The sequence below is a fragment of the Littorina saxatilis genome, linkage group LG5, assembly GCF_037325665.1.
Source record: "Littorina saxatilis isolate snail1 linkage group LG5, US_GU_Lsax_2.0, whole genome shotgun sequence".
NCBI lineage: Eukaryota > Metazoa > Mollusca > Gastropoda > Littorinimorpha > Littorinidae > Littorina > Littorina saxatilis.
Genome location: NC_090249.1, coordinates 31,225,905 through 31,235,904, shown reverse-complemented (window position 1 = coordinate 31,235,904; position 10,000 = coordinate 31,225,905). Strand labels below are relative to the sequence as shown.

Sequence of the window (10,000 nt, the reverse complement as noted above, 5' to 3'; positions counted from 1 at the left end):
CCAACGTTAAGGTGGTGTCTACGGACGGCCGGCCGGCCGGCCGGACGGCCGGCCGGACGGCCGGCCGGACAGACTAACACTGACCGATTACATAGAGTCACTTTTTCTCAAGTGACTCAAAAACCCTGGTTGCATCCACACATTGAAAACAGCGGACATGCCTGCGTTCGTGCGTACTTTGTTTCTTTAACTTGCTCTAAAAGATCTGACCGCAAATGAACCGAAACAAAACTTCTGACAGGTATCTTATCTCTTCGCTTTTGTACGTCATCTTACGAACATGAAACCTTGCAAAATCAGACTTCATCAGGTGGTCGTATAGACGCTGATCTCTGTTTCCAAATGCATTTTTGACAACAGAATTCAAAAAGTTTTCCAAAACTGATGCAAGATTTAATTAAAAAAACCTAGACAAAACCTACCCACAAATGTATGTGTTATCTCTTGATCTGTTATCTGTGCTACCGAAGACATGCAGGCATTTCAGGATGCTGGTGACGACAGAAATAATGTCAAATACACGAGGTTCGAATTATTAGTCTTGGAGGAGACTTAATTAACAAACACAACATCAACAATGGCAAAACAAAATGTTATCACAGTTTACAATGTGGACGGGAGGAGGGGGTGTAGGAGAAAAGGGGGAGGGTAGAGGGGGGAGGGGGGAGGGCCTTGCAAACTTATGTTACCGTTTCCCTGTCAAAGCAACAACTTATTCAACTAAGACCGCGCGGCTGTTGTAGATGGTGGCATGGTGACGTCATCTGATGTAACGTAGAACGGACAGTGGGCGGAAATGAGACGCCAATGACAATTCCATTGCACTTTTTAACCCAGCATGTCTTGCCAAAGATCGGTCAAGGCATGCACTCAACTCGAACTATAGCATGGACTGCTATGCCTGCCATCAGCGATGCGGCTCCCTGCCCTAACAAAAAAAACTGTACGAAAAGTTAAAAATCTGATTCTTCATTTAGTGACCAAAATGGCAACCATGAAAACAGTTACCACAAAATCTCGGTACTTTAGTCCCATTGTTTTATATGGAGCAAATCCTACAACCTGAGCTAATCGTAATGCGTGTTATTATTTGTCTGCTGTGTGTCTTGTTCGCCCACTTCAAAGATCGATAGATCCACGCTCTAAAGTGAATGTTCCATTTTGTCTATAATAAAACATTCCATAAAATCCCATAACCCATCCTTGTCCTTTTTAACATTGCTGTTGGAACATCTCTACAAATCTATTGATCTTTCAAGTGGACGAACAAGCCACCCAACAGGAAAGTAATAAGACGTATCACGCCGAGATTAACTAACAATAATAATAAGCTTTGTATTGGTTGAGATTTCTCGGAACCTAACAGCACTCAATACACAGCCAGGTAAGCATCGCCAGCACAAGGAGAAGAACACTTCAACACCACAAAGCCTTTTCCCCAACAACATCAGATCAGAGATTCCCATGTGTTTTCTATTTGGTACTTACGTCGTCCTACCCACAGTCGCGCCAAAAGCACTCACGCGGTTTGATTGCTAGTCGTAAAGCCCACAGACTGGTATCATGCCAGACTCACTGCCAGCCAGCCAGCCATTGCGGCTTTCCCATCTGCAGCATGCACTCCATGTCGACAAAGGGACGAGGAGGTATAAGCTAGGATGCAATTAAAGAGTTGTTCTCTGCGTAGGCCGTGACAACGTGGCCTAATTAGCAGCGAGCTATATGCACGTGAAGCCCGAACCCCTGGAGGTTTTATGGCGCGTTGCACGACGTTTTTGTTGTTGTTGATGTCATGCGCAATACAACATGCATTTTGTATCACTGGTCACGAAAGTCCCATCATTTTTTTCTCACAATTTCTTCTTCAAAACATCTTCAACCAAGAAAACAGAGCAGTAACCGAAAGATTATTCTGACAACCTGTCTTTTTCATCTACGAAATACACAGCGGTCGGCAGGCGACTCGTGGTATAAAAGGAGGTAAGCTCCGCCTTCTTCAGTATGTCTTCTGACTGTTTTGGGCGAATAAGCTGATCACATCGACAATTAAACCACCCAATTATGTTAGAAAGCACAGGATTTTCAACAAGAAAATTTGCTCAAGTCCTAAATAAAGTAGTTGAAAACGCAAAAGCACAAAAAAATGGACACGGCACAAGGCGCAAGTAAGAAAATAGTATTCCCAACAATATGCAACCTTCAGTCTTGTTCCAGCATGCTGTTTGTAAACACGACCTGTGTTTGTTGGGGAGGAGGCGAGGCAATGTTTTGTTGCTAAAACAATTGTCTACGTGAGAAGGGGCGGCGCGAGTGGATCAACTGCAGTGTGTGTTACCAGTGTCGGGTGGTTGTGGAGTGTAAAATGACCTTTAGCTGTGTTTTTCCTGTTGCCCTCACTACTATGGTGGTTATGCGGAATGGAGCATAATGTACAGGTGTTGTGATCGAGTGGGCGGACGCGTATACGTACACATGAATGTTTTCTCGTTGATATATACAAGCATTTTCACAGACATCACACATACTCTGATACTGACATAGACACACTCAGGCACACATAGACATGCTCACAGAGACATGCACACAGAGACAAGCACAAACACACACATACACACACACACACATACACACACACACACACACACACCAACACCATCCCTCTTCACACCAACACCATCCCTCTTCACACCATATTAACTATCCGAACAAGCACTTGAGCACATGTTCGAACTTCCTCTTAGATAGCAAACCAAATCACAAACATAAACACATTACTGGGGTGATGGTGTTCCGCGGTGCTAGCTCTTAATCGACGTCTCGAGCCAGGACCCAACATCAATCCTCCACCATCACCTCCACCACCTCTCTCCAAAATGTCATATTATCTTACAGTGTTATGCTGTTGAAAGGTTTCTTAAAGAACTACTTTCTTCTCTACTGTAGAAAGAATATGGTGAATTGACTGTAAGATTTCGGGGTTACACATTCCAAGATGTACTCGAATATGCCCCATTAACGTTGTATTTACTTACATGTGTGTTGCTGGTCGCATCGCTCTAGCGTTTCAGAGTTTCGATTGGTCGTTCTTATGCGTTGAGATGCCTTAAGGCTTACTTCTACGAAAACGGATTCCTCATTGCTCAAAATGTGCCGAGGAAGGGCTTTTCATCGTCTTTAAAAAACACCGTAATCGGGAACTCATTATACTTTTAATTAAAACACCTTTCTTGTAACAAGCAATTTTTCTTATTACGATCTGAAACAGTCTGAGGACAGGTATGGTCCTTTTACACGGAAGAAAAGTGAACAATATGTCCAGCACAGTAACACAGTTTCCCTGGTCTTCTGCAGGTGTGGGCGTTCGTCTTCCATTCCCCCCCCCCCCCCCCCCGGCCAGTTTATTTTTACACTGTCTGGCAACGGTCAGCTTCAAATGGAAATAGAATCCTGCTTGTTTGCAGAGTGCGATGAGACCAACTGGGTATACACAGCCGTGTTTCAATGCACATACGAAGTTGTTTTCCGACCACACAGAAAGACGTAGACACAAGAAAATGTGCAACACACGCACACACACACACACGCACGCACGCATGCACCCACAGACACACAGACACAGACACAGACACACAGACACACACACACACAATATTCTAAGACAGGTTGCCAACTGTCGTCAGATAAGGCCACTTGAAAAGAGAGACAGAGAGAGACACGGAGAGAGAGCGAGCGAAACTAGAGAGAGAGAGAGAGAGAGAGAGAGAGAGAGAGAGAGAGAGAGAGAGAGAGAGAGAGAGAGGGGGGGGGGGGTGAGAGAGCACAAAGACAGACAGGCCGATAAGGCTGACAAGACGTCATTGTGGACATCGTCGAAAAGGAAGAAAACAGATTTCACAAAGTCAATCTTGTCGCAGCAAAACCCCTCTCACTACGTTACGGTCTCTATCCGGATCAGAAAATACAAAGGCCACATAATTATTCTTTGAGATAACTGATCACCAAATCACCTTACGCAAACGCCGCAAACCAAAGGCAATCAATCCTTTAAAAACCAACGCTTCTCTACGAGGTTTTAAAGATCAGTCTGGCGGGTGGCAGGTGAGATTTTAAGTTGATGGACTGCTCACGTAGTCTTGCACCTGTCTTGCGGATTCCGCTGGTCAGACGAGATGGACGAGCCGTCTGTTTGTTTCATTGGCCTAAATTGTATGTTTTTCGATCTTTCAGTCTGTCTGTCTTTCGGACCAGCTGTTTCTCTCTCTGTCTCCCTCTCTCTCTCTGTGAATGATTGTGTTCTCTCTTTCTATCTCTCTCTGTCTGTCTCGAGAAGATTAGCCGATGCACTGTACCCTTCTGTCATTCGGGAATGCGAACGGCTCATCGATTCGAAATAAAGTCACCAAACCGTCAGTCGCCGTGTCTGGAAGATTCCTTTTTTAGAATGACCCACAAACCAACTAGGACGAGACAAAGCCTCTTCCAAAGTAAACCATAAATCAGTCCAGCGGATCTAATTAAAACAAGTGTTGAACTTAACGGGGTCAAGAAGCCGCCCTTAGTAATATGGGGGTGGGACACGGAGACAGACAGAGGGAGGGAGATTTTTTTTAAATGAATAAATTATAAAAAAAAATATTTTTTAAGTAAATAAATAAATTTTAGAAAGAATTAATTAAAACAAAATTAAATGAATAAATTAATAAATAATTTTAAAAAAAATTGACCGAGCTCTTTACACGTGGTGACATGGTAGACAAGCAAACACCTGAAACCCGGACAAACAGGCAGAGCAAATCCAGTAAGCACCCTTTACAAACCCCCCGCGGGTTAGGGGGAAGAATTTACCCGATGCTCCCCAGCATGTCGTAAGAGGCGACTAACGGATTCTGTTTCTCCTTTTACCCTTGTTAAGTGTTTCTTGTATAGAATATAGTCAATGTTTGTACAGATTTTAGTCAAGCAGTATGTAAGAAATGTTAAGTCCTTTGTACTGGAAACTTGCATTCTCCCAGTAAGGTCATATATTGTACTACGTTGCAAGCCCCTGGAGCAATTTTTTTATTAGTGCTTTTGTGAACAAGAAACAATTAACAAGTGGCTCTATCCCATCTCCCCCCCCCCCGATATAACCTTCGTGGTTGAAAACGACGTTAAACACCAAATAAAGAAAGAACCCTTTACAAGGCGGCTAATCCAACGCATGTTCGCATGCTGTCAGTGATAGAACGAGACCCGAAGGGAAGTAACTCATTACCGCCTCTTTCAAAGTAAATGACGTACACACTTTTGCGTCACTTAACCTTCACAGTACCAATGATATTACTCATGAACGGCCCATACTTTCTAAAGACATATTCAACATAAAAAGTATCCTTCTACACAAGCCACGCCATCCAAATAGAAATAAACAAAGTAAAATGCCTTCTTTAATTCAAAATTGGGTCGTCCACAACCCACCACATATAGACTGTGTAGTTCAAATGACGTCACTATTTATTTGTTTATTTACGGAATAATTCTTCAAAAATCGGTCGTTATGAAGGATCTATAGTGTTTGAGATTTACATGAAGTCTCGATCAAAAATCCATGTCCCACCCCATATTACCAAGGGCGGTATTCTTGGCCCCGTTAAGGTCAACACTTGTTTTTGTCCGGAGTTCTAATCCAACGCATGCTGTCATTGAAAGAACGAGACTGGAAGGGAAGTAACTCGGAGTTCTGGGTGCGGGAATTCCCGCAAACGTATAAGTCTGTCAGTGGGTTTCGTCCCCTGGCTCGGTTTGTAAAAGCGTTAAAACCTAATATCTTCCGTTTGACTACCGTTAGGAATGTAATTTTTTGCATACACCCGTCTAACCCTATTCCTAACAATTGCACGAAATTTGAGCTTAATTGACCCAGAGATACAAGTCTTACCCGACAAACACCAACCGACCGCCCGCCCGCCCGCCTCAAACAAACAAACAAACAGACAGAGCAAATCCAGTAAGCCCCATTATACTAATGGCGGCTTAAAGAGAAAGGGGGAGGGGGTGGGCAGGGAACATGACTACAAAATAAACTTTGACAAATTACTTTAGCCAAAGATTTCTATCAAAACAATACATAAGAGACTATGACTGAGGCCCTGATGAATACGTTATTCCAACATATTGAAAGCTCACAACGAATGGGAACTAACGATGGGAGAAAATAACAACAAGTCGCGTAAGGTGAAATTACTACATTTAGTCAAGCTGTGGAACTCACGGAATGAAACTGAACGCACTGCATTTTTTCACAATGACCGTAGTCCGCCGCTTGTGCATAACGGAGTCGAAGATTGCTTTACAAAAATTTCAATCAATTTGATTGAAAAATGAGGGTGTGACAGTGCCGCCTCAACTTTTACAAAAAGCCGGATATGACGTCATCAAAAGTATTTATCGAAAAAAAGAAAAAAACGTCCGGGGATATCATTCCCAGGAACTCTCATGTCAAATTTCATAAAGATCGGTCCAGTAGTTTGGTCTGAATCGCTCTACACACACACACACACGCACAGACACACACACACACACACACACACACACACACACACACACACACACACACACACACACACACACACACACACACACACACACATACACCACGACCCTCGTCTCGATTCCCCCTCTATGTTAAAACATTTAGTCAAAACTTGACTAAATGTAAAAAGATGATAGAAGAAGAAACAAGTCGCGTAAGGCGAAATTACTACATTTAGTCAAGCTGTGGAACTCACAAAATGAAACTGAACGCACTGCATTTTTTCACAATGACAGTAGTCCGCCGCTTGTGCAAAACGGAGTGAAACTGACGAGCCTGTTTAGCGCGGTAGTGGTTTCGCTGTGCTGCATAGGACGCTTTTCTGTGCCTCTCTTCGTTTTAACTTTCTGAGCGTGTTTTTAATCCAAACATATCATATCTATATGTTTTTGAAATCAGGAACCGACAAGGAATAAGATGAAATTGTTTTAAAATCGATTTAGGAAATTTATTTTTGATCATAATTTTTATATTTTTAATTTTCAGAGATTGTTTTTAATCCAAATATAACAAACATATTTATATGTTTTTGGAATCAGGAAATGATGTAGAATAAGATGAACGTAAATTTGAATCGTTTTATATAAAAAAAAATGTTATTACAATTTTCAGATTTTTAATGACCAAAGTCATTAATTATTTTTTAAGCCACCAAGCTGAAATGCAATACTGAAGTCCGGCCTTCGTCGAAGATTGCTTTACAAAAATTTCAATCAATTTGATTGAAGGGTCTGATTTGTGCAGTTGATCATTTTTGACGGAAAGGTTGGTTGAAAGTGCAACGAAAGGCGTCCAACTTATTCCTGTAACATTCAGACGTTGAGAGGTTTCGAAATTGACTTTACTGTGAAAAGGTCAACATTTGACTAAATGTAAAAAAGGTATACAAGTAAAATACATATATCAGCTTCGTCGAACTCATTTGAAAAGAAGAAGAATCAGACAAAATAAACCTAGTCAGACGAATTACTTTGAAACCGACAGTTAAACCAGTTGACTGAACACACACGAGACTGTAAAAGAGACCTCAGCAAATACAACATCGACAACGTGCTGAAAAGTTGGAAGTTGAAAAAGGCCCGCAGATTCCTGAACGGCGTACCTGCACTGCGGAAGGTTAAACGCGTAATTAATCTTGAGAGCAATTAGCGCCTTGTCAGAGTGGAAGAGGGGGGAGGAGTGAAGGAAGTGTGGGTGCACAGCCGCAAGATAGACATGCTATCTGTAAACAAAGGCAGAGAGTTTCAAAAGCAAAGGCGAGGATGGTAAGAAAAAGAAGAGAAGTTTGAAGCGCCGAAACATAACCTACAAACTACTGATCGGGTCTATTTCTGCACGTTTTGGAGCTTTTCAATTTCATATCGTAGATTTTCTTAGGTGTACGGTTTTCATGTTGTACATTTTTCACGCCCAACACTTATGATGTTGATTACATAAGAACTTTATGTCATCTAGCATTCCGTGTCCAACATTCTTCATGTCCTGCAATCCATAACTAATATCCATTACACTTCTTTTTTCCTCACTTTTTTCCGTGTCGACGCGTACACTTATCGGGTCTCATGTTTTCAATGTTCTACACAGTTATTGTACCGCAATTCATGGCATTTACACTTATACAGGTATTAAACATTTTTCACAATTATCTCACGCTTTGTAGGTTTTACACGTCATTGCATCACATTGACAGACTCACAGAACGTAGCCAGCTGGACTCTTTTCACAGAATTTTCAGGGGGAAAAACACCCATCTTAATGCTCAGATCGCCACGTGATGGAATCAATAACAAACTAGACTTTTTCACAGTAAAGTCAATTTCGAAACCTATCAACGTCTGAATGTTACAGGAATAAGTTGGACGCCTTTCGTTGCACTTTCAACCAACCTTTCCGTCAAAAATGATCAACTGCACGAATCAGACCCTTTTCAGCACTACGCTTCCCAGCCAAATTCTTAGCCCCTGCGATCTCCCTGTTGGGAAGAACAATATTTTCCCTGTCGCTGAAGCCGGCAGTCTGTGAAGGCGATGCTTTAAACTCTGTAAGCCCGTTCTGTTGGTGATGCCTCCAATGCCACTGGGGGTTTCAAAACACATCAGACAGTTCCGCTTCGCTGCGCTTTGAATTTCACGCTGACACGCTCCGACAATTTGAACTTTCTCGATGTCGTTGATTTCGTCGCTCTCTTTTAGTTGTTGTTGTTGTCGGTGGAGTTGTGCCTTGGGTATCTAACTGCACATAAGTATGTGTATTTCCTCAGGTAGAATCGATCCGTTTGTCTGAACTTCGTTTTCGCCACTCTATCTTTATTGTTGTTTTGTCTGTTGGGTATCCACTACCTGTACATGTTCCGCCTGAACTCGATCGGCTAAGATGTTGTTGTTGTGCCAGATGTGTAAAATGTATACTATAAACTACAACCTGTTTAGCTCCTGGGCAAAATCAATCCGCCAATACCGGACAGAATCGATCAGAACTTTAACTTATGTCAATGTGCATCACCCCCTCTTTGCTGTTATTGGGATACTTATGCATCTGTTAACTATATGTTCATTTTCTGGTCAGAATCAATCCGTCAATCTGAACGTGTGTGTCCAATGATTTTTGTGCCGCTGTGTTGTTGTTACAAGTTGCACGTGCGCACTGTCAGTACAAAATCGATCTGTCAATATCTGTTCGCCGACTGTCTTGATGCTCTGCTGGTTGTTGATGTTGATGAACTTGTAGATAGATGTACAATCTCTGCACACCACCAACCTCAACTTTTACCAGTCGTTTCTGTGACATTTGTGTTATCCACTACCTGCCCATTTCCTGGGCAAAAATCTATTCGCTAATATTGCTTTTGTTGATTGTCATCATTGCCTAGCTGTTGTTGTTGTACCAGTTGTGTTTGGTCTGCAACCTGTTTAGGTAGGTAAAATCAATGCGCCCACGTGAACTTTCACTTTCGCTGATATCATCACTCCCCCTTTGTTATTGGGATAGTTATGCATCTGTCAACTATCAAGTCATCTCAGTTTTTGTGTTTGTTATACGGTGCAAAAGCATCCTTCAACTTAATAAACACGCCAACATTCAACGGCCTTGCCGTTTCCTGTGCAGATTTGGGATTTGTTGTGACATCTATGGCAATCCGATAAATAAAATTTAAAAAAAAGTCAGCCTGCACAGAATAAGGCCATGCTTTTGATTTTTGATATGCGTCCAAGTAAAAGGATGCTCTTGCTCAATGTAAAAGCCTGGGCAGATCTGTGGCGGTGTTTATAATATGATCGCTTACACGAGAAGGAATTAGATACACTCAGAGGTTGTGACTTGTGTGCCTACGCGCACCATCGATTTTGGGATTCCCCGTTTGTTGTTGACATTTTTCGTCGTCTGTGAGTCTACAAACTGCGCATTTCATGGACAATAATCGATTCCCTG

The 10,000-nt window shown here is 42.2% G+C and overlaps 1 protein-coding gene across 1 annotated transcript in view; it reads right to left on the bottom strand.

Moving 5' to 3' along the window:
- Positions 1 to 10,000, bottom strand: part of LOC138966865 (choline transporter-like protein 1) — a 227,803-nt gene that overhangs the window by 216,162 nt on the left and 1,641 nt on the right. The gene's annotated exons all lie outside the window — the stretch shown is intronic.